We start from the raw sequence: 26,459 nt of genomic DNA, 5'->3' as shown, positions 1-26,459 counted from the left end.
CATCTGAGATAATATTTATGTCTCCTCTAATAATACTTTCTAACACCTTGAATTAATAATAATAATAATAATAATTGATTTGTAAAGCGCCTAATATCCATCGACAGTTGCTCACTGGCGCTGTGACAAAGTTAAAATGTAATGTCTATGTACATATGCCAACAATCAGGAGATCTATTGAAAAGCTGAAGTGAAGAAGTGGGTTTTGAGAAGAAACTTAAACGTTTCCTTGATTTGTTAGCAAGTCTATTTTAAGTGTCATGTGGGAGTGACAGACATGGCAATATTATTAGATGGGTTTTTTTCTGTGTTGTTGTTTATTATCAAAGGACAATGACTTTAGAAAACGAAATTAAATTTGATTGAACATTAAGATATTTTTAACAGACTTTAGAATTTGTCAACAACTTTTTTTTGGATGCCAGGTGGGATAATTTTATATTAAGCTTGTGAATTTCCTGGAGAAATGAAAGAAACATGGCAGGATTGTGATGTTGTTGTGATCTTGCTGGCACTGAACTTTAAAGTGCAAAAGTCATATGGGTAAGTACAACTTTGCAGAATTGGATCGATTGTGCCTCGTTAATGCAAATATTATATTCAAAACAACGAAAGCGTCATGTTAATAGTGTTGTACTTTTGTCCTATCTATCAATTTCAAAGGCTGGAACGAAAATACAGTGAAGACTTTACATATAGAGGCTCCATATATGGTCACTGTTGGAGAAGATGTCCAATATTACACACATGACCGGCCAGCAAGCCCGCTCTGCATTCTTGTCATAGTCGGTTGCACACGTTTCGTGCCAAGTAAAATCAACATACCAACTTAACAGATTGTGATATTTTAGGGCATTCTTAATCACAAATGCTTGGCCAAAATTAAATTTGATAAACAGAAATAGTATACAAGAGACGCCATTTGGGTTAAAACAGGTTCTCGGTGTCTGATGCGCTAAGCAATCTCAACAAATGGAGGACCGCCTCCGTGGTCTTGTGGTAGAGCGTCCGCCTGGAGAGCGGAAGGTCCAGGGTTCGATCCCGGGCCGCGTCATACAAAAAGACGTTAAAAGATTGTACTTGTTGCCCTGTCTGGCGCTCGGCATTAAGGGGCTAAAACAAGGACTGGTTGGCTCGGAGTCAGTATACTGTGTCTGAGTGGGGTATTCATGTTAAACTGCGGCATGGTATCTCAGTGAGCTAGCACTATAAATCGGCATCAGTCCGGACTAGTACAAGCAGCCACACACACACACACACACACACGTGCATGCACGTCGCTATATAAGTGCAATACTCTTGGACGCGACGTTAAACCCAATTTCACCTCACCTCAACAAATGGGCCTGCGCCAGTCTGTCTGCTGATTTTATAATTGCATTACAGGGCTTTTTCTGTCTGCTCATCTGTGTGATTATCATGTCTACAACTTATGTCAACTTACACCTTATTTGTAACAAGAGTGAAGATGCCTTCTTATTCCCTGACAGACACTCATTGTGTGCAATAGAAACGAGGTAGTTTATGGTACAAAAACAGGATGTTAGTCATAAAAAAATGCTAAGTACAAACATTAATTGTTCTTTAAATTATTTATTCCCGACATGGGTACAATGTGTGAAGCCCATTTCTGGTGTCCCCCGCTGTGATATTGCTGGAATATTGCTAAAAGCGGCGTAAAACGATACCCACTCACTTTAAATTATTTACAATGTGAAGATCAAAGGTAGTTTCATATACTCCAATATATACAGGTGTTCAAAGTTATTTAAAAGAAATAGCAACACTTCTTGATGTATCTGTATAGCTGCTAAGTACAAGATAGATTATATACTGTATTTGACGTAATAAGTGCCCAGGGGGCTTCAAAATTAGAAATAGGGGGATCTCAGTAGAATATAATTTTGGTGAGAGTTGAAAGATCGTAAATTTCGTGGTTTATGCTTACAGCATGAAATGATACAAAAGAAAAGTCTGTGCGTATTATGCACAACAGATATATTTTTCCAGAATTTAATTGCCCGTAATTAAGGGTGCATTTAACACACGAGTGCGTATTATACAGTGTACACAAATAAATAAGTCTTTTGTACATTGGTCAATCGGAAGGGTGCTAATTGGGATTGTTCATTAGCAAATATTGCTATGGGCGCTTATTAAAGCGGGGCGCTTATTACGTCGAATACGGTAATAGAAATAGCTGCAATCAAGTCTCCATGTCAGCCTATGAAAACAATGGACATGTACCGCTGCACCAGTAGCTTTCGACTACGCCCCTCAATAGTTTTTTGGGGGGAATCCATTATAAAGCGTGTGATTTCAGCACTTTCACATGACATTTAAATACTTTGTGTAAATGTTATGACTTTTTCTCTATGGGAAATTGACTAAATGTATCTCGGAAAATTGATATCGCAACAAAAACATAATCAATGTTTTCACGATACTTGCACTTTAACATTAAAAACACTCTACTTCATTCTCTTGCCCTGCTGGGATTCTGGGTGACTTGGGCTGTCTCCAGCAACCCATGCTGGTCGTAAGAGGTGATGAAATGGATTAGTTGGCCAGTCTCGGTGACCTGGTGTGTCATTGTACCAGATAGTGTGGGGCATTGGTCATAATATCAAACCCAGGTTTTCTTTTCCAATTTTGATTACTTTACCATGATTAAACTGAAATAAACAAGCAAACAAACAAAGAATACAAATCTTTCTCTCTCTTTTTCTATTTCTGATTTATGAAGATCCGGGGTAGAATAGGTCATCAGCAACCCATACTTGCCGTAAAAGGCGACTATGCTTGTCGTAAAAGGCGACTAATGGGATCTGGTGGTCAGGCTCGCCTACTTGGTTAAAGCATGTCATTGATCCCATTTGCCTGGATCGAAGCTCATGATATCAATCACTGGATTGTCTGGTCCAGACTCGATTATTTACAGACCGCTGTCATGTGGCTGGAATATTGCTGAGTGTGGCGTTAAACAAACCAACCAAATCTGATTTGATAACCTAAATAACGTAAAAACACCACAGAAGCAGTGTCCCGAGTTTCGACTCAGCGATACCTCCAAACACCATATTGTAATACCACACATCTCAGCATCTCCGCTAATCCCATCCCGAGTATTTCACAGTTAACATTGTCTCCTCTCATCAAGCAATAAGCTGCAGCCGTAACTCCTTCTTCAGAAGGTGTACCCAACAAGTCCACATCTCTTCGTCTGGAACTAATAAAGTATTAAAGCATCCTCTTTGATTAACCAGCTTTACTATGAACAGAGAAGCTGCAGAACACTCAGGGAATTCAGCTTGAGAAACTTGTCCTGCACACTGAAATAGAATTTAATTGCTTCTACTGAGTGACAGTTACTGTAGAGCACTCCACCATTCAAGGCTGTAAACATTCATTAGACATGAAGGGAGCCTCTTCTCGTTCCTTGCTTGCATACTACTGTCATTCCTCAAAATACAGCAGACTTAAAAGCAAGTTTTATGAGAAAATGGACGCTTAGGTTGAGGTGTAATTATTGTTACAAAATTACCTTCTCTTTGAGAGGGTCCATTGCATCCCAGAACTCATGAATCTTTACAAACTTTTCTAATTATTGTAAAGAGATTTTACCAGATAGCCATTTAAAATATACTGCTCCACTATTAGTAGGGATAATTCTTGCGAATGCCTTACCTCTATTACATCATTGCCATTATCCTGTATTTTGGCTGTAATCGCACAAATAAATATTCCGATCTTCAACAGAAGTCCTCCTAGCTGTCAACTATACATGAGTAGTTGTACCCATATCAGCATATAGTTTACCAGATTTAAAATGCATGTCATCGTATCCCAGTTGCGTGGATCAGTGCTCATGATGTCAAATTTTAATGGATTGTCTGGTCCAGACTCGATTATTTACAGACTGCTGTCATATAGCTGGAATATTGCTGAGTGCGGCGTTAAACAACAAACAAAATAAAATTAAATACTCCACTATTGATAGATATTTTCTCTTTCCATGATACTCAAACCTGATTCTCATAATGTGTCAAGTGAATCTTGAAATAGGACATATCTGGTTACCCCTATCCAAAGTTGAGTAGTATGTTGTAGTTTGATAGCAGTGGTGGATGGGTTTGAAAGTGGGGATGGTGCGACTTTTCTGGACACTTGCAGCTGAGGTGATGTTTGAGGTCCTTTTGGTGGAAGTTGGTGATGATCTTTCACCGATGGTCTGGCATGACAGCAGACCGTGGAAGAGCAGCTTCATGGGATAATTAAGAGAATTTCCCCAGGGTCTAGCTGTTCCATTCCAATCAGCCCATGTCACTCATAAACAAAAAGACCCAGACCTGAATCCAGCGTTCTCACATTTGAGGGATTCATTTTTTGCAATTATATGTGAGGAAATGTCAGATCTATTCCTCATAACTGCTTAATCGGGTTTTTCGTCACAAGAGCTGAAGTCGGCTTCCTCGGGCGTATTCATGAGGATGGACCGGCATCCGACATCACTTGCCCCTGTTGCTTGTCTGCTGGAGGCTGTGACCCTCTGAGCCGGGATAAGACTTAGAAGGACCAATAGGAAGAGATGGAGGGGAGGGGGGGTGATTTCAAAGTCCCAGAAATAATAAATCTCGTTACTGGGCAGATTGATCGGATTTGGCTGAAGGATAAATCCAAGAAAGGATGATTCCAGCGCCATAAACCTCCCAATGTTTGGCTTCATGGCATCGTACACAGTGCAAACTCACAAACAGGCATAAGTGTCAAATGTCAGTTAGCTCGTAAACAACAGACATGGCACTCAGATTTGGAACTGAAGACATTCAGTTCAGACCTGTGATGGCCACTGCTGCTTTGACAGATGTCGGGTTGAAGTTTCATTCTTGCTTAAAAGCAGATGATAATTTGTGTTGTTACTTTGTGATCCCTAAAAAGTCATTTTTTCAAATATAAGAAGACATGTATTCAATATATTTTGTCTAACAAAATATTTGATTCTAAAATATTCAGATATCTTAAATGTAGATTTGAAAACGATAAACTGTCCTGTTTTATACAGAAAACATTTTTTGATTGAGTTTTATCACATTTCAAAGATTTAGAATTGATAAAATTGATAAAAGCCCTGTTATCACTATCAGAAAATTGTTTATCAGGATTTTGTCCACAAAATAGAGATTTAGTTAAGACATGCAAGCTCTGGCGTTCATACAGTTGGGCCATCACTCTGTGAAGGTTCATACTCCAATGAACTCACACAAAGTGAAAGTTAATTCTTAGCTCTTTATATCACTTTTGGGTACCTCGAAGGATGGAGTCCACAATTGCATTTACTACGTGTGACTTCATACAGCAATACAGCAATACAGCATACAACAACTAGCTGTAACGCCGAATAAAACAGGTTCTCAAAAGTTGGGGCAACATTAGCATATGCATGCTCAAATTGCTGTGATCAGTGAAGATCCGGTTTGGAATAGGTCTTCAACAACCCATGCTTGCCGTAAATGGCGATGATGCTTGTCGTAAGAGGCGACAAACAGGATCGGTTGATGCATGTCATTGTATCCCAATTGCATGGATCAATGCTCATGATATCAATCACTGGATTGTCTGTTCCAGACTCTATTATTTACAGACCGCCGTCATATAGCTGGAATATTGCTGAATGCTGCGTTAAACAAACAAAAAAACAACCATCAAATTGCTGTACAGTGATACCTTCTGTAGTTGGTTACAACAAATTCGAATTCAGATTCAAATAATACATCAATAGATGAAAATGGTCACTTAGGAACTACCTCAACATCTCAGTCACAGTGACAGCACGTCGTAATTCATTCACATCAAGTACAGCACGTCAAAATGGCTGACACGATAAACGTGATGGGAGAGATTTCCGAAGTTGTTAATGAACCTGTGGTGATTACAAATGTTAGTCATCACTGATAAATTGGCTGCTGATTTGCTTCAGACTGTCACTGTCAGTCTAGACATGGACTGAGTCGATAGTTTGGATGTACATTTCATTGTTTTGATCACTTAGGATAGGCCGTAGCGAGGATATTTGCAAACATGCATACTGTCAAACACTCTGACTTATCCCAATGTATGCTAAAATGCTGAGATTCAACATTAAAGGGTTTGAATGACTCAATGTTTCTATGTGTATTAGTGCTAGGGAATTCCCAGGGGTTCCCCCAAGAATCCGGAAGTAGTCCATCAGTGTTTACGTCATTTCAAGAATACAGTCTTGTATGAGCATCAAAATGTGGCTCCTCGCAAGTAAAACAAAAAGGAATACCTGTTGATGCCTTTTGACATTCTGACTATGTTAAATATTACTAAAACTTTGGTTATGGTGAGGTGAGGTAAACATGAATTCAAGGTGATTCCCATACCAGTATATAGCAACGTGGATGCATGCATAATGTGTGACTCGTGAAGATCCGGGGTCGAATAAGTCTTCATGAATACCCCATCGGACACATTATTCTGACTCCGAACTGATTCAAATGAAGATGGAGTTTCCTTACTGTACGTTCATCAAGCTTCTTCATTGATAGTACATACAGCTTCTAGAATGTCACTTAAACATATTGATTAATACAGGAATACATGACACTTTTAATGGATAGCAACTTCATTTATTCTTTGTGATGATGTTTCAGAGCTATTTCTTGCTCCTTCATCAGGATGTTTCTGACTGATTGGAATGAAAGGTGGCTGATATACTGATGCTGCTGACCTTGTCTAGAGTTCTTGACATAGACTGGTTCTGGGCAGTATTTGACTTGCATCACCTTTATGATACGATGAGAGAGATTTTTGTGCAATAAATTGTGATGAATCTATTTATAGCCAATCACACCATATGGATTTCACTTTTGTTTTACATTTGACATCTTCACAGAGGTAGAAGTAATAAATGCATATCTTTGGATTTGCTTTCCTGTATCAAAACGAATTCAGACGAGAAAAGGACTGCCTCCGTGGTCTGGTGGATGGAGTGTCTGCACGGAGAGCGGATGGTTGGTGGCCATGTTATACCAAAAGATGATAAGGTGCTCAGCTTTAAGGGGCATAAAGGGGGCACGGGTGGCCAAGTCGTCTAAGGGGCCGCGATTCGCTGTGCAGAGTTGCGTCCCTTAGGCACGCCAGAAACCTATGATTGTGGGTTCGAATCCCGGTTCGCCCCGATTATGTTTCTAGGTTTGTCAGCACCATACCTGTGCTCGTGGGTTTCACTGAAGGGGTAAACGTCTGAGACCTGCATTACTTCGGGCGTTCCTCCCACATTAAGCTGACACGCCGTGATATGACTGGAATAATGTTAAAAGCGGCGTTAAACCCAACTCACTCACCAAGGGGAAAAAAACAAGGAGTGGTTGGCTCGGAGTAGAATGTGTCTGAGTGGGGAATACATCTTAAACTACAGCATGTTATCTCAGTGGGCTCGCACTATAAAACCAACGTCAGTCCAGACTAGTACAAGCATCACACACATACACACATGTGCACATATTTCGCTGGATAGAAGGGCAATAATCTTGAATCTGATGTTAATCCCCACCTCATCTCGCCTTGCTGAACCTCAGAATAAAAAAAAAGAAAAGAAAAGGATAGAAATAAATCTGATCTTGTGACTGTTTTAATTCCCTGGTAATATGATACTTCTCTTGTGAACTGATCTTGCCAGTTTCTGACTTCTGGCATCATCAAGTTCATAAGCATGGATGAAATAGAGGATGATATTTCAAATGTCAAGAGAAAATTTAAGTATGAGCAAGTCCTAAGATGGGTTTTTACCCAATTTTTAACTGTTTTGTCAACATTGCCAGACAAAATAAGCTTGTGTCAAAGACCAAATATTACAAAAACCCGACCTAAAAAACCTATAGATATAAAATGTCAGCTTCCAATGGATGTAAAATGCAAAATAGCAGTGAAAATTATATGTATGGATCACTAAAATTCAGCGATGACACCAGGTGTTCATAAAAAGGGTAAACGTGTCCTCACTATCTAGTTGCACACACCTCCAACTCAATTTGCATAGTAAAGTGTTTGTTTGTTTGTCACAGTTCTTCTGCCCTATGAAGGCAGCCGGTAAACAATTCCAGTCTTAACCAGACAATCCAGTAATAGGCAAGACAGTCCAGTGATGTTATGGTGAGTTTCCTTAGTTTTTTAAACTAAAAATGATATGTTTATTTGATTTACGTTTGCTGCGTAAAAGTGCAGAGATTCTGCTCCTTATAAGCCAAGAAAACTATCAGCATTTTTCTGATGTAACATGTCTGGGTGGTCTCACCTGAAGATTGAAATTGGGGCATGGTGCTCCAGTTGTCTTATAAAAGGCATTTCAATCGGCAGTGTAGAGTTGCATCCCTCATGTGCACTAGGCACCTTAGTTAGGTTTGAATCCGGGATGTGCTTCAAGCTGTGACAGCACTGTACCCCTAGGCCTGCTTGTGGTTTTACCAAAGTGGTAACATATAAAACCGGCATCACTAAGCCTTTCCTGCCACGAAATGACTCAATGTTTCTGTGTGTATTCGTGCTAGGGAATTCCCAGGGGTTCCCCCAGGAATGTGGAAGTAGTCCATCAGTGTTAACGTCATTTCAAGAATACAGTCTTGTATGAGCATCAAAATGTGTCTCCCTGCAAGTTACAACAAAAATGGAATACCTGTTGATGCCTTTTGACATTCTGACTATGTTAAATGTTACTAAAACTTTGGTTATGGTGAGGTGAGGTAAACATGAATTCAAGGTGATTCCCATACCAGTATATAGCAACGTGGATGCATGCATAATGTGTGACTCGTGAAGATCCGGGGTAGAATAAGTCTTCATGAATACCCAATCGGACACATTATTCTGACTCCGAACTGACTCCACCTGCTTGTGGTTTTACCAAAGTGGTAACATATAAGACCGGCATCACTAAGCCTTTCCCCCCACGATAAATTGATGCAGTGGCATATCTGAGAAAATTGTTTCACAGAGCTATAGATAAGCTTTTAGTTACTAGGGTATTTTACCCAGGGGTCAATTTTGATTGGGTATCCACAAGTTTTAGAGGTTATTCAATTTTTTTTACCCACCTGTTTCTTGGCATTTTTTTTTTTACTTAAAACCTGTAATCCTTAAAATCCCTGTAAATCATTTAAAACTATATGTGAAAAATAGTAGTATACCCGCCTGCGTCTGCTTGCAGCTCGATCCCCCTCTGGGAAGCCATTTTTTGTTTACAAAACCTAGCATTGTAAGAAAGGTGTTATTGTTTTGATCACCAATCAGCGACTAATTAAGATACAAAATGTACATTGACTATGTAGGGGCCATAAAATTTCTGAGTCCTGTGATGGGATTCAGCCACCGATCTTCTGATCAGAGGTCGGACGCCTTGTCCACATGACCAAAGAGGTTAACCCCGTCAGCAAGCTGACAAGGTAAGGATGTCACATAAGGCACGTCCCGGGCCGCATAGTAGGGTACTGAGGCTTATATTGCTCAAATTTAATATGAACATGCTCAGCCCCACGTTGGGCGCCAATGTAGCGGCCATAACATTTCTGAGTCCCGTGATGGGATTTGAACCACAGACCTTCTGATCAGAGGTCGGACGCCTTGTCCACATGACCAACGAGGTTAACCCGTCAGCAAGCAGACAAGGTAAGGATGTCATCTGTGAGATGACTCCACGCCCTGCTACAACTAGGTACAATGTGCTTTTTAATTGCGATCTATCACTATGTTTGTCCAAGGAGCTTTTCCCAATGTAACTGTCGGTAAGTGAATTTAGTGATTGGCTGATACACAATCATTTTATCGAGTAGTTGTAATATATGCAATCGTTTTTTCTTATAGTTGCAATACATGCATATTTACGGGGTTTTTTGTATATTTGATACGCTAGGATTTGATTTGTCTGCGTATTTCAGTTTATTTAATATGTATTTTACGCAAATAAACAGCTTATCTCGAGCTCTGGTTTCATAAGCAGATTGGGATTAGTGTGTGTATGTGTAAGTTGCAATAAGATAGATAAGCACTTTTCACTGAACTGGTGCAAGTACACAGGTTTGTGTAAGTGATGTCTGTATTAGACCAGTAAGTAAGAACTCTACGGTAGTACAAATACTCATCTGATAAGGCTAAAAAAATAATATCCTTGCTTCTCAGGCACTGCTGGCATCATCATAAAGACTGCCGCACAGTTCGTTTTTATTTCCATTTTTTTTTTAAATATAAAATTCTTATGCTAAAAAAAATTATGCGATCCAATATAGCACGCACTTACTTCCCTTTACCTGCGTACTGCTTTACTGCGCATCTCGTGTTATAGTCATGGCGGCAATAGTTTACATGCTTATTTATGTAGGGAGGCCCTTTCCCAGGTTGATGGTACACAACTGTTTATTTGGTTACATACTAGTTTGAACAAGCAAAACAAAAAAACACTGCCTGCCTGCACTTTATTTACAAAAGTCATTGCCTGAGAACCAACACTTTTATTGTTTTAAGCCTAAGGTCATCTGGGTAATGATGCACAGTGTTGTCAAGCTATTGTGTTTTTGAGTTTTTCACACAAATTTGTAGGCAAGCAACTCAAAATAGGCTGGGTAATGGAAAGTTATTTGCATATTTTATGCAGATTTGAAGATATGCAGATACCAATTTTATCTGGAGCCCTGATGTATAGTATTAAGACCTTGTTAGTGAGATATTTGTATAATTACTGACCTCTTGCAGCTGTTATAGCCATGGGGTGCTTGGGTGGCCCAGATGTCTAAGGAACCACAGTTTGTTGTGCAGGTTTGCTTCCCCTTGGCCACCAGGAGCCAGTGATCATGGACCGCCCTGATTATGTTTCTAGGTTTGTCAGCACTATACCCATGCTCGTGGATTTCACCTAGGTGGTAAATGTCTGAAACCTTCATCACTTTCGGCTTTCCTCCCACATCGAGCCAACACATTGTGATATAACTGGAATACATGAACCCTTTAAAAGCAGTGTTCACTCACTCACTGTTGTAGCACTGACATGTTCACAGATTTCTACGTGTCTAAAATGTCAAATTAAGTTAATTTCATTTAATTAAATCAAAGCCTTGTTTGGTAAAAACATCATCTGTGCAAGTAAGGAACAGAAATGTCAGTGTGGAGGTCAGATTGCACTCCTAATATACATATACACTTTCCATTTCCTATATGACATTTATGAGTTGGTTACTTTACATCTTGCACTGCAAAAAAAATCCATATATACAAGCTTGTATATCCTTTGGAAAGATGATATTTCCAAAGGATATACAAGATTGGAAAGATGATATATACAAAATATACAAGTTTGTATATATGACATATACAAAATATACAAATTTGTATATATGGTGTATCCAAATTTGTTTTGTTTGTATATATTGGTAAAGGGAGATAATTATTATGTATTTGTGTATAATTATGATATATGTGCAAATTGAAGTGTTTTAAGTTGAGCACTGTGTTTCTTTGTATATGTTGGTAAAGGAGGATAATTGCTATGTATTGCTCTATAAATGTTTTGTATGTGCAAAATAGTATCAGCAAGTTACAAAAAACTGATTTAGTGGCGGGTAACATTACTGGAAGGTTTAATTAGTACTCCACACTGTTAGCGGGAGTACATACTGTCCTTGCAATGATATTGACGGGTGGGCGGTTGAGGCGTCTGGTACTTTTCCTGGCGCGGTGCTTGGTATGTGAGTAGACTTTATGGTCAAATGCACAGAGGGGATTAGCTGTCGGGGGCGATTGCTTTGGCGGTAACTTCTGTATTGAAAGTGTTTGAGCTTGGATTTGTTTTACGGGGAGGCCGCGATGTGTTTTGTAACATGCTCTCGTGCACATATGCCAACAGAGTGGATTGCACAGAGGATGAAAACTATTTTATCACTACTTAAAAGTGTTGAATTTGGTTTGTTCTGAGCTGTCGGTTTCATTGTAGATATACATTGTTATAATGTGAAATCTCGGCGGAAACGCGGAAAATCGCGTTTTGTAAAACGGTAGTCCTTGGGGAAAATTGTATTATGAGCAACCGGATGCGTAAATAACGTGTGTAATATATTCCCGTATTATATTTTATAATACTTGTTCTTTAAATATTGTTATCAATGCGAGAACGAAGATTACCTTGAAAAAACACAACAGCATGCATATGTTCTAGCAAAAGGAAACTTGATATATATTCATTTGGCTTAATTTCTACTTTGGAAAACTTAGTTGGCGCTCTAAAAGCTTGACGCTGTATAATTTGGCACGCGCATGGTTGGGTGCAAACCATATGTACATCAATAATAATAGTAAAAATAATAATAATAATAATAATAATAATACATCATGATGGCAGTTTCAATGTAAAGATTAAGTATTTTTAAAGATATGGAAAATAAATCTTGATAACTGCTTTAATCTTTGATCTTTGGGAAAATAATAATGGAATTGGTTGAGTGACTAACGTATTCTACTTTAAAAGTGACAGGAACGTGATTTACATAATTAAAATATAGAATAATATACAAATTATAAGAGAGGGTTTGTGATTTATTTTGGGATGAAGTCAGTATTTAACTTGCGCTTTCCGACATTATGCGTATTTCGCACACGGTTAAGAAAAAAAATGCAATTCATTTATTTATAAAAAGTACGAATGCATCAATCCTACATCACAGGACCATGTACATAGTTTGTTGAATGTTATTTCGTGAATACACAAATTGCATAACACATTCCCTGAGGACAAACCCAAATTGCCCGTCCCTTTGTGACGGGTGTTAATTAGAGAATGTATTGCCACCATATTATGTCCCGGCACTTTTATGACATGTAATGAACCTAGTCAATCCCTGGGTCTGTAACAACAACATGGGTCTAATAAAATCAAAGTAACATAAATGTTACGTCATTCGAATTAAAAAAGAGACTGAAAAAATGTAACATGAATATAATTGCCCTTTTGAGGGTAATATAATTTTGGGAAAATAAACGTTTTCTTGTATTTATGGACGACTTCACACAAGCTGAAAATTAAACATATGTTTATATAGCTATATTTACATACATGGCATTAACATGTAATAATAATATTGATCATGTTTGTTAATTTGTACATTTCGTTGTTATTGGTATCCTGAGTATGTTGTAATAATGCATGTGTTCTGATCTTATTTGACGTAGATTACATGAACTAGTAGAGTGACTTTCTTTCATCAGCGTGGAAGGATTACCCACACATATACCCTTAATCCTTTGTCAAACAGAAAGAAGTCATATAGATATCATATCTAACTGGTACTAAAAGTTCACTATCAATCTCCTCTGATAACAAACTTACATTTAATATCCCCAAGCTACAATACCAAGCATGCTCATGGAGTAATTATGAGAAACCCGAATGATATCCTGTCTACGTGGTCACACCCGGTGATTGTTAAGACATTCAGACAATATGGCAGTCTGTATTCATTTCTTATATCCCAAAAGTCCCCACCAAGCTTCCTTTTATTAACATTGGGATGAGGGGAGATATACATATTGTATTAAATAATACATCAATACATCAAAACAGAACAAAAAAGATAGGTCAACAGTGCGGTTGATGGAAAGGGGTTTCCTAAGAAAAGTTATTTAACTCTTTAATACTTAATACGTGTCTCAAAGTATGTATTAAGTCTTACTACTAGTTATTATATATGTGCAAATCCACCCGAACGTCGGATGTACATGGCCGATTTCAAAATAAGGAGAATTAGGCACTGTTCAAATTGTTTCCAATAAACCACTGATTAGAAACTCACTTAACCTTTAGAATAGAATCGTTTCTAAATATATTGTAGTTGGGGCATGTGTAAAAATTAATGCAGTGTACCATTGTGACAGCCACAAGAGCATGCATGATGTGTTATCTGAGATGTGTTTTTTAAGCCGATGGAAGTTTAAAGTGACAAAATCTGGTATCATGGCTTAACTGAATATAACATTGTCTAAGTTTAATAATCCTCTTTTTCCGGTGACTATTCCAATTATTAATGGTATCATGTAGGAATGACTTGCATTCAGTTCTACAACGTATAGCCTGTGAATTGGTTAGATTTCTTTATATGTAATCACTAACAGCAAAGATGTTTTCCATCTTGTAAAAAGGTGTAATGGCTACGTTGGTCTCACTCTACATTTTCACGTGGCTTGTACCTCTTATTGGCCCACAAATAGTCCGTAATCAGTGAGTGGGCGAGGTAAAAATTAACGTCTCATCGGCATTATTTCAGCGTCCGTAATGAATTAATGTGTAGACATTCTAGGATTAATTCTTTTTCTTTGGTACAATTATCCAAAACATGGGAGCAAAATATTGGCAATATATATATGCTTGTTCATGACTTATGTAAAAGGGGTTATTTATCTGAGTGATTGAGTATGGTTCACGGCGGTGGACAGAAGAAAGGTATTTAAGACAATTAATCATAGGGCTTACCTCGCTAACTCGCCAATATCATAATCTGACTGAAATATTAATACCAAAGTCCTTTCATTTTAAGATTAGGTTTTGCACTTGGGCACACTTTGACGTGATATTGAACAGTTTTCTTTTTCCCTGGATTAAGTTTTACTTGCATTCATTCATTTGGTAATTTTCTCCAAATTGGCATTAATATTTTATGCAGTAGTATTTGGAACTGTCCTTTTTGGGAATAGGGTTGACCCCACCGCAAGCACAGTAAACAGAAATTCCAAGGTGAATAATATGTACTATAGTTTGTTGGCTCGACATGCAAGACTCCATAATTTTAGCTATAAATTCATAGTAATATTAAATTAATTTTTTTTTATAAAGAATTCATTGATGTATTTGACATGAGACGTAGCGACACTCATGTATTTTATAATAATGTACAATTTCAATGCCTTAAATCTGTTGCATTAAACAAATTCTTTGATTTGATGTTGTCATATTGTGACTCAATTTGTGTCTAGTCTTCCAAATGTTCTATTGCGAATACATATAGTGTCAGCGCTCATGATCGCCATATCTATGAATGGATGAAAATATCATCATTAATAAACTTACCTGAGCTCAATATGTGTTCTGAAGACAAATCGCTGTCAAGCATCTTGCACGGCTTCGTTCACGTTCACTCTCAAATGTACGAAAGGAAAATCTGCAACTGTGCGTGTTCAATGTTCGTTTGCATTTTTGTGACAGGCGGTCGTTATTTTCATTAAGATTCCACAAATTCATAAATCACAACTGATGTAGCTGCCTTGGTTACTTACTTACTTACTTTGGAGATTTAACGTGCGCTTTCCGACTGATGCGTATTTCGCACACGGGCCCGGCCAGGCCATTTAATGTATTTCCGAAAGGGGCTGCCTTGGTTAACTGGAGTCAGGATATAACTAATTACACATTCTGTTCTAATTATGCTAATCGAGGAAGTGCATTATACTGGATGACAAACTTAGTAATCCTTTCACACTAATCCTTGTTTACAATGAACGCATGTCAAATGACTAAATAAACATCCTTTTTTATTTTCTTAAGTAGAAGTATCACAATGGGCGGTGAACACAACTGTTTGTAGAATGATAGTTTCAGAAAGGAATACAAATACAAATATACAGAAAGGGGTTTAAAATGGTTTCTTTCTTTGCATCCACGCATTGTTGTTGTGGATGCGGTTATTTGCTGTCGGAATTGTTTTTGCAATTCAATTAGTTAATTACATGTCACATGACAACTGCATGTCACGGGGGCCTGGACATAAATCACGTGGTGCACTATTAGGCCTATAATAACCCCCAACCTTGATTCTGCATCAATTCAAAAACTCCTGAATCCTCATCGACTCCTGAACACTTAGATTTTGACGTTGTCATCTTGATCATCAGAACCATCAAAGGCGGCAAAATACAGTAAGCAACTTTTCTCCCACTTTTCAATTCAGATGTAGACAAGTACAACACGTTTAGTAATGATTTAAAAAATTGTACGAGTTTCTTAGTGTCAATAATTAGTAGAACAGACGTAAAACAGACATACGAATGGACACGTTATAGACAACAATCCTATATATTTTAGTAACAATGATTAGTTGGAGTGACCAGTATATATTTGCAAAAAATAGATTTATAAAAGTTCAGCTTATTAAGTACAATACACCCATCAAATAGAGCTGCATGTGTCAGGGACCCAATCTAGATAGCGCCCACACCTAGAACCGCTGCGCCGGAAGTAGGTAACGTTTCTAGCTCTTACGTCGAGTAAAATCAGAAATGATTTGCGTGATACATATATGATGTACATATATGTGAACAGCCTCTCGTTATTAATGCCCTTCAATTGTAGTCATCTTACTATTTGATCGTTTGTGCCACACAAAGCTATAAGTTCCGTAATAAAAATACGGAAAAATGAACAGATTAATCTCATGGACATGTATTCAAAAATGGTAGCATAACGAATGAAGTAATGTTTTAATTTCCGTTCCCATAATACTGTTTAGATGAAACACCGTTAGCAACTTGAATGGGAATAAACAGTGGTAGCTGTCACTAGCCAAAGGATACTAGACTATACAAGAACAGTTTTAGCATCTCACACCGTCCCGACAGGCGCCAACCTCTCAAATATTGCACAACATATATTGATGGCGTAGTATGATATTAATATTACATTGTTTCTTGAATACTGTGCGAAGAATATTTTGTACGATGGAAAGATTCAAAACAAGTATCATTATCTTCTTTGCGAGGAATTTGGAAGTTGGAGTATTGAGAGAGGATAAGATCTGTGGATGAACAACATCACTTGCTTGATAATGGTGTTACAACATACACCTAAGCGTCGCTCCTAACTGTAATAAAGACGTTGTTCATCAATATATCTTATCTCTACTCAGTTTTCATTATCGCTAAAATTAGACAAAACTGTAAAAATGGTTTAACATTTGTGGTAGCACAGCTAGTCCCTGTAAAATTTTCATTTAAAAAAAATAAATAAAAAATCACAGCGCACAGGGAAATTGAGCGAGGCTCAATTCGAACGGTATTCCCATGTTATGTTATGTTTTTCTGAAAATGTACATGAAGCGGATTGGTCAAGAAGTTTATATGAAGACCACTCCGGAATACAATGATTCAAAAATGCATACATGATATTGTAAATATATCTAGATTTTTAGACAGGATAATGCATAGATAATATTCCAACAGTCAGATTAACCAGATTAAACAGATTCCTCTACGCTGGGCAAACACTGGTCTATGTAGAATCATATCGTTATCTGGGACTACGGGTTGACGAGCATCTAGATATGTGAAACTGTGAAAGAGTTGTACAATTCTGCCAGCCATGCTTTGTCTTATTCTGTTGGGTGTATGTCTTATGATGTTTTTTATGAAACTGTATGAAAGTCTTGTTGAGCCGGTAATGATCTATGGCTCTGGTATATGAGGATAAAACATTAATCTAATCCACAATAGAGCCCGTAATTATTTCTTGGTGTTAGTAACGGTACCTCCAGTATAGCCACTAATGGAGACATGGGTCTCTCCTCCCCGTTTGTTACATTACATGCTAATGTTTTTAGACTACCCAAAGATTTAATAACAGTACTTGTAACGCTTTGATGAAGAAAATGGTTACTATGTAAAAGTTCATGGAGTACTAAAGTTGTTAAAATTGCCTGTTATCTTAATATTTATGATGTTATGAATATTATGACTGTTCCAATGTCCCGAAAGAAGAAAATTGCCCATATTAAAAACGTTCTCGTAAACAAAGATGTACTGAGCTGGAGAACAGAGCTTGGAACGATAAACATAACGTTAAGGGCAATACATTAAGAACTTTCATGATCGTAACGTTGTTGCTCCTTATGTTTTAAATACAGGGACCACCGTCGCATTTTAGCTAGTTTTAGATCTGGATCGAAACAGGACGATTTACAACCCCCCAAACCTTTTAGAAAATAGAATTTGCCCGCACTGTTTTAAAATTGTTCATAAAAGTTTGTCGAAAATGAATTTCACTTTATTAAATGTTATGTCCTTTATGATCTTAGAAGTATTTCACTTAGATAATGGTCATCTCTTTTGAAACACGTGACGCATTCATAAAATAACTTCCTCTGTAAGGTTCACACCCAATTGTCAGACATCCCATTTGGCAGGTGACCGAATCATCAGACAGACCAGTCAAGTGTGACCAGTGTATTCGCCTGGTCTAAACTACTAATTACTGTGCTGCTCTCGACTGTGGGCAGAGTAAGCTATTCACCACTCGTTAAGTGATACAGATTAACCAGATTCCTCTTCGCTGGGCAAACACTGGTCTATGTAGAATCATATCGTTATCTGGGACTACGGGTTGACGAGCATCTAGATATGTGAAACTGTGAAAGAGTTGTACAATTCTGCCAGCCATGCTTCGTCTTATTCTGTTGGGTGTATGTCTTATGATGTTTTTTATGAAACTGTATGAAAGTCTTGTTGAGCCGGTAATGATCTATGGCTCTGGTATATGAGGATAAAACGTTAATCTAATCCACAATAGAGCCGGTAAATTATTTCTTGGTGTTAGTAACGGTACCTCCATGTATAGCCACTTAGGGAGACATGGGTCTCTCCTCCCCGTTTGTTACATTACATGCTAATGTTTTTAGACTACCCAAAGATTTAATAACAGTACTTGTAATGCTTTGATGAAGAAAATGGTTACTATGTAAAAGTTCATGGAGTACTAAAGTTGTTAAAATTGCCTGTAATCTTAATATTTATGATGTTATGAATATTATGACTGCTCCAATGTCCCGAAAGAAGAAAATTGCCCATATTAAAAACGTTCTCGTAAACAAAGATGAACTGAGCTGGAGAACAGAGCTTTGGAACGATAAACATCAATGTTTAAAACTACTTTCAACTACTTGTTGCTGGCGTACGCATTTTATATTGATCAAACTGTTATTAAGATCTGTAAAACATAACGAAATACAAATTAGTTCATAACATCATATAGTTGTCATAATGAAAATAGTATTAAAGCATTATTGTCACATGCAATAATTATACTGTTCGGTATCATTAGTAAACTTTGCAACCACATATTATGTGAAACATTCTATAAGAGGTGAGGAAATTGAATGAAGCAGTGGTAAAATCTAACCATATATACAAAATTGTATATTTTGGAAATACCAACTATACAAAATTGTATATTTTGGAAATATCAAATATACAAAATTGTATATTTTGTATATATGGGTATTTTTTCTTGTGTTGTCCTTGTTTGACGGAGTATATTACGTATGTTTGGCTTGTCTGGAAGCACTGACAGTGATGATGATCTGGTTCTGGTTGTCAAGGAGAGATCTTGTTTTTCTTAACTCGAGCACTGGCTGCTATAACCCATTAGAAATAAGATACGATGATGATACTTGTTTTTCAAATTTGACATTTTTACATAGGAAAGTCATTATTCTACGTCTCTGCGTTTCATAAATAACTAAATATATTATTTCGTTTAGATATCACAGGTAACCACGAATATATATCTTTTTATTTTAGAAGAACATGATGATGATCAGATAACCACAATGGATGCCACAAAAACATTATTATAACATGTTTTGAATTGTAGCTATCTGATTGGTCAGTTAAAACTTGTGAAATCCAATAGTTGGTTGGCAAGTTGGCTTGCCGGTCTGTACAGATTGTCCCTCCGCGTCACAATTCACTCAGTTTGCTTTTTGAGAAATTGCTGAGTGTCTGCTCTTTGAGAAATTGCTGTGCGTCTGCTTCAGGACGTAACACCATCCATATTATTTGTGTCTTTCTCATCGCCATTTTCAGCTTTGTCGCGGAAGGAAATAAAAAAATACTTTGTTGTTTTGAACATGTGCAATAATGATTGATGGTATATCATCTGTCGTGCTTTTTCTGAAATGCATCAGTGTTCAGAGCTAAAAATGGAAAAAAAGCAGGGGGCTCAAAGATGGTGGAAAAGTAAATCAGAGTTACTTCCCTTCTTCAAATATTTAGTGGATTTTCTTAATGAAAATATAAAGCCATTACTTTTGCGGGGAATAATATGTATCAATGTGGCAAGTAGGTGAATAAATGAATAATGACATGTTTGAGTGAGAATTTAAGGCAGGGATCGACTGACAGGAGATGAAAAGTACAGACTGTCTAAAATATTGCCACACAAACGTTTTCAACAAGATGGAATCCTTGTAACCTAGCTGTGATGATAACTTGTAACTCCCATACTTTAGCACTGACCTATAGAAATCTTAGCACTAAGATGGTTTAGTGAAAGTGGGCCTATACTAATAAATTTGAGACTTGTGCTAATGTACCACCGGGACATGGATTCACCCAACAGATTACATCCTTACCTTGTCAGCATGCTGATGGAGCCTCTTGAAAATGTCTTTCAAGAGTTGCATCCCCTTGCCATGCCTGGATCTGATGTTTGTAATCTTGTGATCTTGGCTCTTTCCTTTTATATTTTAGGTATAACCGAATCAATGATGAACAAATGGATTCAAATAAATAATAATTCTGTTTTATTATGAAATAATAAGATTGCCAACGAGATTATGTGAATGCCATGGCAATACTCTGAAGTAGGACGGTGGGTGAGTGGGTGAATGCTGGAGTAAGGTGCCGATATGTAAAAATGAATTTCTTTGTGGTGAGGAAATTATATTTAAAATGTTTAACCAGCCATTTTGTTATTTGCTGCAAAAGAGAAAAGAAAAGATAATTCACAAAATTATGTTAGATAAATAGTGCAGTACATGTTGTTTCGAATTCATTTCATATATAGTAAATAAAACACCTTAGTAATTTAAGTCGATTAAGATCATAAACATGTACCGTAATAGCCATAATAAGCACCTCAGGTTTTAGAAAATTGACAAAGGGGGACATTTATTCAAACCATACACAATAAGTTAAATCTGTTTTCAGAGATCAAGCGGTATTGAACAAACTAAGTTCATATGTCGATGAAACAAAATATTTTTTGAATTATTACTATTATATATCCCTTTTATGCTCTGTTTTCTGTAAAATATTTGTAACATCCACAAGAATATATGGACTTATGTAAATTGTCAGTGTTAGTAGAGAGCGCTTCTAAAGATTTCATACAGGTTGATCTAGAAGTTAGTCGGAGGCTTTTATTGGAGCAGGCCGCTTACCGGTAAATGGTTGGTTGGTTTGTTGTTTAACGCCACACTCAGCAATATTCCAGCTATGTGACGGCGGTCTGTAAATAATCGAGTCTGGACCAGACAATCCAGTAATTAATATCATGAGCATTGATCCACGCAATTGGGACCGATGGCATGCATCAACCAAGTCAGCGATCCTGACCACCCGATCCTGTTAATCGCCACTTACGACAAGCATAGTCGCCTTTTACAGCAAGCATGGGTTCCGCTAAAATGGCAAATATGAAAGATATATATTTCATGAATTTGATGTTTGTTCATCAGTGAAACATATTTTATTAGTGTTTCTTGTTGATCCTAATAGAATGTCTATGGTAGATAATAATAGTATGAACAAATTACATATCCAGTGTTCAGAACCTAGCATGACAGAGAAGGGGTTCCTGACACTAGCACACTGTTCCAAATAAAACTATTAGGGTCCATAGATTCAATTACTGGTACTATTGGATCAAACCTCGTTCAGGGTCCACTTGCACAAAGCGATCTTAGCGCTAAGACTATTGTAAGCCTATGTTAAAGTATGGGAGTTACGATCATCTTAGCGCTAAGATCACTTTGTGCAAGTGGGCCCAGGACCCCAGGGTTTCCCATAATTTTGAACACTGCATATCTAAACTCATTTTTCAACTTACACTGCCTAACATAGTTTTCCTTCGCCCATGAAACATACTTTTCAGATGTTTGGAAAGTGACATGGAATTCATCAACGCTTAGGGATTCTCTGATACAAATCATTCCATTTCCGCCATCATCCCCAGCTAATTCTAATGAAGAACCTACAACTTTGTCATGATAAATGGAATTTTTTTTTTGTGGACAGTCTGAGATATAATCTCATACAAATAGGGTGAGGCTATTAAGCCATCTCCAGTGTGTTCACAATGTGGAAGCAATCGTGTAAAGAAGATATCGCTCCTGTAAATATTCCTCACACAAATGACTCCAGGGCGTAATATCCCCACTTCCACTCACTACACTGCTGTAGCTACGTGCTGGACACTGCCAACCAGCCAGGCACCGTCCATGCATATTATTTGATTTATTTTATTTAATATCACATCACCCATAAAGCTAATCGCCATTACTCCATTATGGCGGCAAAGGTTGCTTGGCAGCCTGGAAATGCAGGAATGGTTGTGAAGCCAACCAATAGACGTGGCGCTAAATATCAGCTCAACAATTCAAGGTTAAATAATTTGATGCCTTCCCTTTACAGAAATGGGCCTGCCCAGTTTTGAAACGGCCCCCGATCTTCATCAGGAAAATCAATAGAAGGTTGGGTCTCTGATTATTCCAACGGCAACCAATATCGGCACTCGGCATTTGCGGGACGTATACACGGAGAGTTCCTCAGTTGGCAACCATTTTACAAGGAGGTACTAGTAATTTGTTTTGCCTAAACTTGATACATGTTTTCAGAGGAAAGTTAGCAGTTACTTTGGGGCTTTTTTCCTTGGGAAACATTTCAACAAGGTGAGTCCTTAGACTCAAGTGCCAATATTTTTATAAGTTATATGTATTTGAAAGGCACCATTGGGTATTGCAAATAGTTAATTGACTGCAGTGTGTAATGTGAGACTATTATCAATGCTTGTATTTCTGATTGACTGCATTTTACCAATATTTTTCATTTTCATATCTCTATCAATAACAGAAGAACATCTTAATGTATATTCGCAATAATGTCATTCATATGAACACAATTCAAGGTCAAATATTTCCCCGTGGTTCCAATGCCAGAATTCGGCAGCTACTTCTGGAATGTCTTTGGCTTTCTTTTGCAATGGAATTGGATGGATTTGAACGGCAAGAAACAGATTTAAGAAGCAGATAAGTTTAATGCCGATTCTACCCCTTTGCCGAATTTTGGCAATGATGTAATGGTGCTGCAGCTATATGTTGATTAGGAGAGCCTTTAAGTGATCTCAGTCACTCAAATAAGAGGTCATTGGGAATTAACATATTTCTCCTGTCGAATTCTGCTTCTTTCAATGCCTAGATGGATTTCGTGTTGGAACTTCACATTACAAGCACAGACTTCTACTTCCTGGAACATTTGATATAGGTCTCTGTGGTTTAACCTTTTCACTTCATTCATAATAAAATGAATGTACCCATATGCATTGCATTTCGTATTTGAAAATCAATTTATCAGAGTTGAGAGCAGACTGCTGTTGCTGATCAAAAAGTTAATAGATTTTCTGTCGTGGCAGTAAATGGGAGAAGAATTTAGACATATTTCAGAATATTCTCAGCTAATCAAATTCCAGTGATTGATGTTTATTTGATATGATAAGTTTCTCGGAGTTTTTATCTCTATTTCGTCAGCTATTATGAGAAATTTGATATGGATGTCGTCTTGGACTCATCACGGTTGTGTCTTCGTGATGTCTTTTTTATATAATATTTGGCTCTCTTGATGATCCATTGTCAGATATATTCATGGACATAATTCGATTGACTTCAATAATTTGTGACATTTGCATTTCTGATGCTTTTTCAAAGATGTATTTGCATATGATGTTTTGACTTCCATTCTTTGGTTGTCTTCATGTTAAGTGTTGATGTGTAGTCTTTGAACTTGAAATGATCAGATGACCTTGAAACAGGAAGATATTTAAATTTGCATGTGTAAATTGAAACAATGTTCTTTCTTCTGTATTTGTATTCATGAATTCCTTCCTAGCTCGTTGTACAGTTAGATTTGGTTTGAGGATGTGATGGAAGAAATGCCATACATTACTTGTTTTTTGTTGAATTTGAAATTTCCCAAAATGTTTATGTTCTTAAGGCCAGACCAATTTAATTTCTAGTTTTACAGGGGCTTCTTGGTAAGCACAAAATGAAGCTGATTTGAGGTTTATTTCCTTTAAAAAATATATTGGAAATATATGTTTTAAAACATATTACAAAATGTCATAAAAACATGTTATGAATCAAGTTTTGATTTTTGTACTTTTGCAAAATCTATGATTCCCTTCTCTATAAAATTAGATAGTAAACAGGTCTGGCTTTAATATGAGAGATCCTTATATGAACTACCTGGGACAAGTATAGGATGGGTTGGTTTGATGTGACATCGGATTATGGCAGTTCTAGTCATCTTTTACACAAAACACATCTCCAGGTGATATTGCAATTTATGGTGCAAATAAAAAATAAACTGCTGTCCCTTGTGACAAATAAATAAATTGAATGTGTTATGAAAAAGTTTGAGACATGTTGAGGATTTTTCCTGATTTGACCATCAATGACCCAAACGATGTCCAATGCAATTTTCTATTTTGACTTGTACCATTTGTTTAGTGTATTTGTTCAAGTGAATAATTGACTTGTCTTTGCATGTGTTTGTGATGTGTGTTTGATAAGCACACCTATTGACGTTCACCTGGTATCATCACTATTTGATGGTGAGTTATGGACACATTCTTATGATAGAGTCAAAATGGTACAATGGACTCTGCATTTGGCATCTTGTCTCTTGTTTGTAAGAAGAGCAGAGGAAATTACCATTTACCGTATTCGACGTAATAAGTGCCCCGCTCTAATAAGCGCCCACGGCGATATTTGCTAATATATTGGCTAGTGAACAATCCCAATTGGCACCCCTTCCGATTGATCAATGTACACAAGACTTATTTTTTCGCGTAAAAATACACACCCGTGTGTTATATGCACCCTTAATCATGGGCAATTAAATTCTGGAAAAATATATCTGTCCTACATAAACATTTCAGGCTGTCAGCATAAACCACAAAATTTATCTTTCAAGGTTGGTTTTTTTCACCAAAATAATATTCTTATAAGAGCCCCCTATTTCTAATTTTGAGAGCGCCATGGGTGCTTGTTACGTCGAATATGGTAAGTGTCTCAAAGGAAAATGTTCCAGATTTAGGATGATGAGTCTCAGTGTATATTCTCATGCTCTAATTTCAGCATCAAATTATTTTGGCTGATGGTTATGTTTATCAATTATTATCTGTTATCTGTATGTTGCACATGTTTTCAGGTTTGTATTTCTGTTGTTTCTGGGGAGCACGGTTTGGCAAAGTTGTCTAAGGCGCCGCGATTTGCTGTGCAGAGTTGTGTCCCTTGGGCAAGCCAGAAACCTATGATTGTGGGTTCGAATCCCAGTTTGCCCCGTTTATGTTTCTAGGTTTATTGGCACCATACCTGTGCTCATGGGTTTGACCGAAATGGTAAATGTCTGAGACCTGCATCACTTCGGGTTTTCCTCCCACATTAAGCTGACACGCCATGATATAACTGGAATACTGTAAAAAGCGGCGTTAAACCCAACTCACTCACTCACTATTGTTTCTGTGTGTGTTCATGATGACTACCTCTGTTCAGTGATGATTTGGATCTGGGTCCACGTTCATGATGTCGTAGCCCCGATCCACATGTACCAATATACACAAAGGTCTGAAGAATTAGTGCGGATGGTGGATCACAGACGTTGGCGCTGAAACTGATCAATAATATTGTGAATTGTAAATCTTGAAATTAATTAATTGATGAGTAAAGTGCCTTAGCTTGCATTTGTTGTTTAGCTCTGTACTCAGCAGTAGTCAAGCTATGTGATGGTGGTCTGTAAATAATCAAGTCTGGCCATTACAATAACAGTCACCAAACACATTTGATGGCGTCTTTGTTCTTGGTAACCCTGTGATGTAATGTTAAGATTATAGTCATAATACTGCTCATCCACAAGGTCATAAGGTGATGTGATGTGATGCTTAATGAATATGTAATATATTTATGTTTAAAAATTCAAGCTTAATGCAACAGCATTTGAAATCTTTTCAATCTTCGACAAGTGACCTGACCTATCTCATTTGAATATATTCTAGTCATCATCTCCTTGATGACACATGAAGCTACTGAAGTCGGTAACAAGTCACGTTTACCCATACTTTGGTCATGGTATTTAAAGCCTCTTTGCTATTTTTCAAAAGTCTGATCATTAATTTTTTTTGTTAAAATCATCCAATTCATTTTCTTGATTTCATAGACAGATTAACGAAAGTTTTGCCAAAAAAAGAAAAAAGAAATAAATTCAGATGTGTTTGATGAAAATAGTTCTTTTTTATATGATTTTGTTTGTATATTTGGTAAAACTTTTATCATTTAGAGCATACTTTTTTATTCTTTGCATTTTTA

General features: G+C 37.2%; 1 protein-coding gene across 3 annotated transcripts in view; it reads left to right on the top strand.

The window, feature by feature from the left end:
* Positions 1 to 26,459, top strand: part of LOC124136565 (complexin-like) — a 305,393-nt gene that overhangs the window by 115,049 nt on the left and 163,885 nt on the right. For 2 of the 3 annotated variants that reach the window (XM_048393591.1, XM_046502510.2), the window contains exon 3: positions 22,513 to 22,769. The gene's annotated coding sequence lies outside the window, so the exon portion shown is untranslated. The remainder of the gene's footprint in view (positions 1 to 22,512; positions 22,770 to 26,459) is intronic. The other variant, XM_046502508.2, reaches the window with a different exon arrangement.

Source organism: Haliotis rufescens, unplaced genomic scaffold (genome assembly GCF_023055435.1).
Source record: "Haliotis rufescens isolate VD_foot unplaced genomic scaffold, xgHalRufe1.0.p SCAF_12, whole genome shotgun sequence".
Taxonomy (NCBI): domain Eukaryota; kingdom Metazoa; phylum Mollusca; class Gastropoda; order Lepetellida; family Haliotidae; genus Haliotis; species Haliotis rufescens.
Note: the sequence above shows the minus strand (reverse complement) of the source record. Positions and strands in the feature narration are given on the sequence as shown.